We start from the raw sequence: 9,762 nt of genomic DNA, 5'->3' as shown, positions 1-9,762 counted from the left end.
TGAATGTTGAACTTTTAAATATTAAGTTGGAGATGACATAATGTCATGTTTCAATGGTGGTTCTAATCTTCTCTAAATGCATTAATTTTTGTTTTTGTTTTTTTGTAAACTATGATTTCTTCTTTCTCGTGTCCTTGCCAAGCTTTTGAAATGTCCAATTATAGGGCAATTAAGTCCACGAGTATGAGTTTTCCAACTATTAATTAAAAAACTTGGTGTAGTGACTAGCTCTTGGCATCTATGATTTGGATTATGTTGGTGACAATTGACTTGATTTCTCTTATATCATAACATGAAGAGCTCTCAACCTCATTCACCTCCATGTTATGAGTGAAATTCAATTAGTTCTAAGATACAATGATTAGCTTCTAAAAAATATAATTTGGGAAGTATTGGTGATAACTAGCTAATTGCATTTGTAACATGGGGGGTTGTATTATATCTAGACACACATAATCTAATATCCTAAAGATTCACATGCATACTAGTACACTTTGGTTTATTTCATGGACAAGTGCTTCACTAATATGTTGTTGAATTCATATGAGGACTTCTATAAAAGAATATTTTCTCCCTCTCATGTGAACCCCCATACTAATGTTATCTTATGATTTTGGGAACTCTAGCTTGCTTGCATCATAGCCACCATTTCATTATCATCTTGCATCAATCAACCACATCGCATTCCTTTGATGTCATATTGTGCATGTGTTTGAAAATATGAGAGCATAGACTATCACTACAAAAGATCATGAAGGAGAACAATGGAATCAAGTTTTTCATGAATGTAATGACATACTTTGGTTTATCTCATGTTTTGCATTCATGGAGAAGTGCATCATTTATTTGTTGCTGAGTTTAGTTTCTAGAACGTAGACTAGTGGTTGGGTTTATTGGGATTTGCAAATAGGATTTCAAATTCAGCGTACACACATAGGATGAATAGACATTGGTACATAGAGTTATCCATAAATTTATACACATGGTCATATAGGTTTGAGGTCAAATTACCAACACAAAAGTAAAGCATTGAATCCGTAGAGTTGGTAGGAACTTATATGTAAACAAATATCAACTCATAAAGTAATCATTTGTATTCATGACATCCAACATGATTACCCAAAAACACACTATTCATTAGATAAAAATTGAAAACTATAGCAGTGATATTAACAGTACTCTAATTTTAATGACATTTTTGTTTATAACCTATCATAAAGTTTATCATACATGCACTATCTAGATAGATATAAAGACAAAACAACCAACATAGTTGGTAATTTGTGATATTTATTGGCTACATCTAGTACCGGTGGTCGTAAGGAATTTTATTATGAGCTCAACATAGATCTAGGCACATATTTAGATTAGGAAAGTCATTTGTACCTATTTAGAGTTGGTCACACTATCATATCATAATGGATTACTTCAGCATCATTAGTAAATAATAAATTAATAGGTTTCCTTAACTCAATCTTAGCCAAGTATACCATGCCTTTACATCTCAGAAGAATAAACCCCATTAGTGTGTTGAGGCTACCCTACATTTTCGTATACTTGTCACTGAGACAACAAATAGTGCCATGGTTTTCAATGCACAAAAATTTGGTATTTTTAGTTAATAGAAGTTCATGTGCATTCTCATTATTTCATAGCAAAGGCAAACCAAACTATAGTGAGTCTAAAACTCTATCCAATATTGGATTAAATTTTGGAGAGTCAAATGTTAAAAACATTAGAGTAGGTCAACTTGGTGATAATGGATTGACTCTTACTGGCTCAAATGTGTTTAGTGAGGACATATTCTATAAAAAAAATGACGAGTTCACAACCATTTGATGCAAATTTCAGGCTCAATGTGAAACATACTAAAGAGGGAATGTTTAATGAAGTTTAGGGGCAACCCCAACCTTGGAGTCGCTCCCCAAAACTTTCCCTACTAACTTGAGTTTAGAGGGTTCATTCACCCAAGGAATACCTATATACTTGGTTTCAATTGGGATTGAAGCATGTGTAACTCTCCAAGGATATGAACTATTAGAATGAGAATTTGCACTTTCCTATGTTAGAATAACTTACATAGATGCCAGACACAACCATTTTGTCACATACATTGAAATTAAGAATTCCCAACCTCAATGGATAGTTTCTCTAAAGAACTTTCCTAAGTCTAACTTATATATAGATGCTAGACACAATCATTTTGTCACATACATTGACAGTAAGAATCCCAACATCAAAGTATAGTTTCCTTTAAAGAAACCAAGGACTAGCCTAATAAAGAAAGATTGTGAAGAAGGCACAAACTCACTATATATGATTCCACACAATTAATCAATTTGGCAGTCTAAGATGACACATTACTAAGAACAAGGTTCCTAAACTACCTTTAAAGTTAAAATACAATGGTCCTAATTGTCCACCATCTAGGTTGGCTAATCAATAGGAACGAGGTCCTATCGTGGACCACACTTTTTAATCTTATCACTAGGAATGTACAATTTAAACTATCCCATAATCTATGGTTATAAATGAACAATACTTATAGAAAGGTTCTTGGTTTATGAATTCCTTGAATTTAGGTTTGTATTATAAATAAGTTGGTCCTTGGTTCCACCATTTGTCAAATTTAACTCTTAAACCTCAATGTATTAGTAGTAGGGTTATTTTTCCAAACAATTGAATATAAGATATTACCAAGTCAACATATTTTACTTTAGAAATCATCCTCCTTGCAGGGTTGTAGCAACACTTAACACTATTAAGTAAAACATGCACTAAGTCAAGAGAATGGAAAATATGTAGTATGCATGCAATCAATCATCTTATTTATAGGTGTTGTAAAATCCATGTTCCTGCATTAATATAGTAAGCATTTCATCAAATGAGTTTTATGCATTCAGAATAGCCTTTCACCCAATGCCATTGGCTTCCTAATTTATAAACAAAACTTTTAGCATAGCCTAAGCAAGGCATACAACATACTAAGATAGTGCCTAGGAGGTCTCTGAGAGATATAAACAAGAAGTAGTAGATCATATCAATGTAGGCAAGCAAAAAATTAACTTAGCTATGCCCCATTGCAACAAAATATCAATTGGTTATAGAGCTAATTTAGCGTTCCAGGCAGCAATAGCTAAAGCCAAAGAAGCAATTTGACTCACAAGAAGAAAGGTTTCTCTTTGCAAGAAGAATTTGGCAATTCGCCAAAATTGCCATTCGTGTTCAGCTTAAAGACATTAAAAAATGTGCATGACATCCATTCAACTTTAAGAATTATAACAAATGTATACAATTATTAAAAATTATGTCAAAGGATCGATAACTACTTCCACGTTAGAAGGTGCTTAACAAATTTCTCCCTATGTTTATTTTCAAGCCTTAATATGTTTAAATCTTATTTACCTTACTTTCAAAAAAATGATCTCAAAATGATAGACAAGCTCCACATATTTTACTAAAATTCTAGAAACCCATCACTATCTAGCTTTTGGTTGAATTTTTGCTCACATATTGGGGGTGCAGGGAGGGAAGTGATAGGAACTTTCCATGCTAGGAAAACATGGGTGAAACACTCTTACTCCAAATATTATCTAGAAGACCATAGAGTTGGCATCTTAGTTTTAGCACCATTATTATTCTAAGAAACTCTTGCTATTATCACATATGTGACCAAGATACTATAACAACAACCTTACAAAATTTGCTCAAGTTTTGTGTTGAGGTTTAGGCAGATATGAGCAATAAAAAATACTAAGATAATGCACAAAAAAAGAAGACATAAAAACAAATAATACAAAAATGTAACATGGTTTGCCCAATATAGGCTACATCCACCAAAGAAACATTTGCCCACTATTTTTATATCCAGAGAAGAGTAAATTACAATCTGATAATTTCACATAACACTGCCACTTATTTATAGGCCTTTTAGGAAGCTTATCAATGTTGATTAACAAATAAACGGTGTAACTCGGGTGTGCACACCTGGGTCAAAAACCCCATGCACCTCGATCCCCAGTGCAGGTACATTATGCACCCGAGTACCCCCACTGCGGCCAAAACAACACCACACCAGTTAGCGCACCCATGTGGGATGTGAGGACATGGGTGCATCTGGGGTGCGGGGGTGTGCCCAAGGTGTGGCCAATGTGTTGTATGAAAAGTTAAAAAAAAAACACTTTTTTGTTTTTGTTTTTTATTATCTTTTAAAGCATGGGAACCTTATTTGGGTGTGGGTCCCATGAGGTCTATTTGAAAGCTTAATAAGGCCAATACACCTCATTTTCGTTTCACATCTCCATTTCATTATTTTGGAGCAGCAAGGAGAAAGTTGAGCAAAAGAGGTTGGGGGAGTTTGTGAGAGCTTAGTGAGTGATTTTGGAAGGGACTGCAAGATCAAGACGAGTAAGTTGATTTGATTTTGCAAGTCCCTCATCAAGTTTATGATATATGATACTCATATTTGAACAATGAATTCTAAATCTTTCATCTTTGTCATTTGATACATTGATAGTCAATGGTTGACTTACATAGTACACCATACTCCTCTGTATGGTTTATATTTTTCAATTATCATTATCATTATTATGTTTAAAAGTTTTAGTATATATAATTTTACTAAGTTCAATGGTCATTGATAATGGTTATGAAGTTTCAAGTTTGAACTTATGGTTCGTGAATCACATTTCAAATTTCTATATTGAACTATATTTGGTATGTTATATTGAAGTATCATTTCATTATTAGCATTTTCAGCACCCTCACCGCCACCCCATCGTCCTCGAATTGAGGCCCTTTTTTTCTACACTTGAAACTCATCCCGAAGTCCCCCCACACCACCACACCCTGCACCGCTGTAACACTGCAAATAACCGACAAATTAACCTTAAAAAATGCTACACGTGTTAAACTAGAAAATACTTGATGACTTGACCTAGGAAAATGCTTGACGAGTTAACCAAAAACATTTGGATCACATGAATCGTTAAGAGTGTACAATATTGCAAGATCAATTGCCACATGCCAAGAATATCTAACTTGGAGACTGGTCTGACTCCATAGTAAACATCTTACACTTACTAACAGAATTGGCATAACTATTGACAAGCAAGAAAAAGTACCTTTTAGCTTTTTGAATATTTGATATTTCACACAATCCTAGATTAATATTTTTCAGCTCTAGTAGTGGATAATTCAAAATTCAACACTATAGAAGCTATGAAGAGAATCACAATTTGCATCCATTCGAGATAATTTTTGCATAAACTCTTCTTTATTGAATTCTACACTTAGGTACTATCAAGGTGCTAGTGATAGGAAGTAGTCAAAGGGGTTACAACTGATAAAGTTCCCTTTATAATCATGCTTTCTAGGTATCCCTACACTCTTCTCAAGCTCCTATTTGAATGCAAGAAGGTGGGTCTTGCATGTTGATGATATATATTTGATTAAAAGCCTTTTCACAAAAACATTTTGATCATTTCTTTGACGCATTTTGACAAACAAAACTTGTTCCTTAACCAAGTGTCCTTGTTCTCTCAAAATTCTCTACCTAAGGACAACATGGGGTGTGTGTGTGTGTGTGTGTGTGTGTGTGTGAGAGAGAGAGAGAGAGAGAGAGAGAGAGAGAGAGAGAGAGATTTGTTTGCTGCCTTGTCCTAAATCTTTCTCTAACTACAATCCTTTTGTCCCCTCTTTGTGTTGTTTGTGCAGTCCTGTTCTCAAGATATGACGATAAGGAGAGCAAGGAGGTCCAGGTGTTAGTAATGGCCTAATGGACTTCTTCCCTCAAGGTGCCTATCATCTATTCTTAATCTATCTCCTCCTGTGGTATATTATTGTATGCCTATATTCAAGTTCTCCTACTTTAATATGTCAATTTTGTAGATTTATCATTACCCTTGATTTTCATTTCTTTCTTCTTTTGGTTGTTTTATTTTATGTTCTTCATTTAATTCGTCTAGACTCTAGATGATTGATGGGGTGCTGGACAATAGGGTGATAGTGTAGGTTGACCACTTTCACTTCACCATCATTTTGTTCATTTTAATATTATTATTTATTATCATATGCCATAAACAAAGTACATTAGTAACATTAGTTCATATATTTGGAGGGAGGCTGATTTGATTAAAGCAGTTTTGACATCTATGTGAAAATCTTACCCTTTGATGATGTGTTTTGAGATATTTTAAATTCCATATGCTTTGGTATGTGCTGGTCCATGGATCATGGTAGAGATTACCAAAGGTAGTGGCCCATTAGGAAAAGAGTGTGACATTGCGTATGCATGCATGGTTGAGTTATGTTAAGCCACATGGAAAGATGAGTAGCTAGGTATATTTTGTTCTCTGTTTGTGAGAATATGACAAAGGAAAATGGCCTCATAAAGTTGCATACCCACATGCACAAAGTTGTCCCACCATTTGGAGATGAAGTAGATCATGTTGATGGAGGTTTCTTATAAAACTATCTGAGGGTTACAAGAGTTTTGCTCCTCCTTGATGACACTCAAAGGTTTAAGCAACTTCAAGCAGTGAAATGAAATTACAATGACTAAAGGGCAATCAAATATCTAAATATAACATTGCATGATCAACAAATTTTAAAAGTGGGTAGTGTTGAGTAACATGGATCAATTTCTGTAAATGTAATAACATTGCCATTGTTATAAGTGTGTTCAAAATGCAAATTTAAAGACGTATAAATATGAGAGGAGACATGTCTCTATGCTTAATCATCATCAGACAATAATAATATGTTAACGATAATATAAGTAATCATATATATATATATATATATATATATATATATATATATATATATATATATATATATATATATATATATATATACGTGTGTGTGTGTGTGTGTGTATACCATCAACAATGTATCTAATGATCAAATCAATTCGACTGAAGCTACAAACTCAACACTCCCTCTTAGCTACGGAGGATTGCTATAGAACACTTTATGCTCTTAAGCATATGGAGAGATATCATCTCAATATGATATTCTTGGAATGACATATCAACATATATTCATCAACTTAGATGTTATCTTTCAATCTAATCCAAAGTATGATTCAACAAGAATTATCAATCATATGATATTCATCATACTTATATTTTAAAAAGATGTGTGTTATCCGATCTCCGACACTTCGGGACAACAACTCAATGTAGTCTATCAAATAATAGAACAAAAAATATAGTATCATTAATGTCATATCGATGCTTGATACATGAGAGGAACTATCATAGTATATATATTAATATATACAACCCAATTAGGGAATGATCATAAAGTATTGAATAACATGAGATATCAATATGTGAAGTGAATCAAATATATACATATATGTATTTACATATACATGTATATACATATACATACATATATGTATGTTCCATATACTGACATCAAATCCAACCAAAGCTATTACTTTAACACTCCCTGTTAGCAAGGGAGGATATGGCCAATTTCTTACTCTTAATAATCTTATATTTGAGTTTGCATAAAATATGCTTCTACACAATTATATCCTTTAGAGAATATACACTCTGATTTTCGACACATTCCAAGACACAAACATAGTTGATTAGATAGTTAGTCTTGATCTCATGATTTCTGCCTCAATTCAGGACTATCATGATTTACTTATTGTCATGACTTTCAACACAATCTGGTATAGAAAGTTAATGTAGTCTATCATGACAATGGATCAAGAATATAGCACAACCATCATATTATCATGATTTCTGGCTCATTTCAGGACAACATTTAATGTAGTCAAGCATGATACATTTTGTTAACATGATTATCAACATATTATGGGACAACAAATTAATGAAGTCTATGATGATAACACAGTCAAACTATTGCTAAAATTGTCACCTTACAATAACGGCCTCACACATATATCAAATGAAAGATCGCCACCTTTCATGACATAAATCACAACAAAATCATGTAGTAATTCACATGATATCCACCATGAACCAAGTCAGAGGGTAGACCCACCATAGTTGCTCCTAGAGGGTGAAAAAGGGTTTTCACCTCAGACTTCTCTCTTATAGGGGAGAGTACATTACAAATAATTTCACTTTGAACTTCTCCCTTATAGAGAAGATATCATTAACAAGGGATTGCACCTAAATTTTTTCCCTCTGAACAACAATCCTAGAAAGTTAGGTCCTCTAGTTACTCCCTTAGAAGTTCTCTTCGCCCAAGGATGCCTATCAGACTCCCTTTGAATCTGATATCAATCTTTTGAGCTTGTACATTGCCTTTGAAAAAGTGTCAAACTGCCTCTTAATATAGAAGGATATTAATAATCTCAATCATCAAGGATGTTTGCTTCATGAGCCTCACTTTATCCATCTTGATCATCAACTTCTTTGGAGCAACTGTTATAAGATTGAATCTGCACAATTTTTGTAGCATATGTACCTGTCTTCTTTTCCTACAAGAACATCCTCAGACATAAAGGAAAAGATATCAACCTTATACAGTTTTTAGTCCAATGAGAGACCATCATGCATGAATGATATCAACCTTCAACTCTGTTAGTCATCAACTATCACTTTATCTCTTATACAATCAAGTAGAATTACATCTTCAACCATGTTAATTTTATATCTTCCTCCATACTCAGAATTACATCTTTTTCTTATCTTTGCCAATCAACAAATTTTATTACACTTTGCAAAATTAGAGAATTATATCGATTAAGTATATACACAATGTATATCCAAATAATATTCTTCGATTTCTTGATCTCCTTGGCCAACCTATGCAGTTTTCTTTGCAACTCTTGATCAGAATAAGAATATCAACTATATACTTGTGCAAATGATCTTTAATTGGCCTGATATCTTATCTAGTATAATTCTTATGAAATTGGCAATTTCTAATAATTTCTCTAATACTCTATAGCAATCTCGTGCTAGGAGAAAATGAGGAGCCGTATACGACATGTTAGAGTGGATTTCCATGCCCAAATGTTCTTCAAGGCAATCTCATCACACATGCACACAATATAAAGATCACAAACTGAGAATATGTTGAGCTATGCCAGAGCCTAAAACTGTTGGGCATTTATCCACCACCAATTATTGTGAGAGTATATTCCTGATCAGCTTATATGATCATCTATAGTCCCTTGGTAAACCATTGGGGTTCCCATATTCTTTAGTATGAAGACATGTCTTTTCTCTCCAAATAGTATCGATTTTGGATTCTCCTCTCTTGTTATGTGTTTATAGTTTTGTATGATCATCCTTGCTTGTTCTGTTACCATTGATATGTGTAATCAAATGATATTCATCCAAATGTTCACAATCATCCAATTATGATCACTGAACTGAGTTCCTTTGTCCACAACGTCTTTCTACTAATATCAATATGTTGTCCATGTGTGACTATGTAGTATTACGACTCTATACCTGACTATACATCATAAGTGTTGGATTGGATGCTTAAGATCTCAATCCTTCCCTCTTATCCAAGAATCACACCATCTTTGATTTTTTTTTCTAGATAACTCTCTTTGTCACTCTCTTGACTATATATCTCCTCCCTCTATGCTTTTTGTAGGTGCTGACTATTGTGTATTTATTCTGTGTCTTTCCAAATTGCTGACTTGGATGGTGGTGTCTTTCTTCTATTCATCTAATTTTGATTATTTCTAGTGGGTATGCATTCACGGGATCCACACCTGAAAATAATCGTATATAAATATATATATCACCGCTTATC

Source organism: Cupressus sempervirens, chromosome 5 (genome assembly GCF_028749045.1).
Source record: "Cupressus sempervirens isolate cs-2001-9-10 chromosome 5, ASM2874904v1, whole genome shotgun sequence".
NCBI lineage: Eukaryota > Viridiplantae > Streptophyta > Pinopsida > Cupressales > Cupressaceae > Cupressus > Cupressus sempervirens.
Note: the sequence above shows the minus strand (reverse complement) of the source record.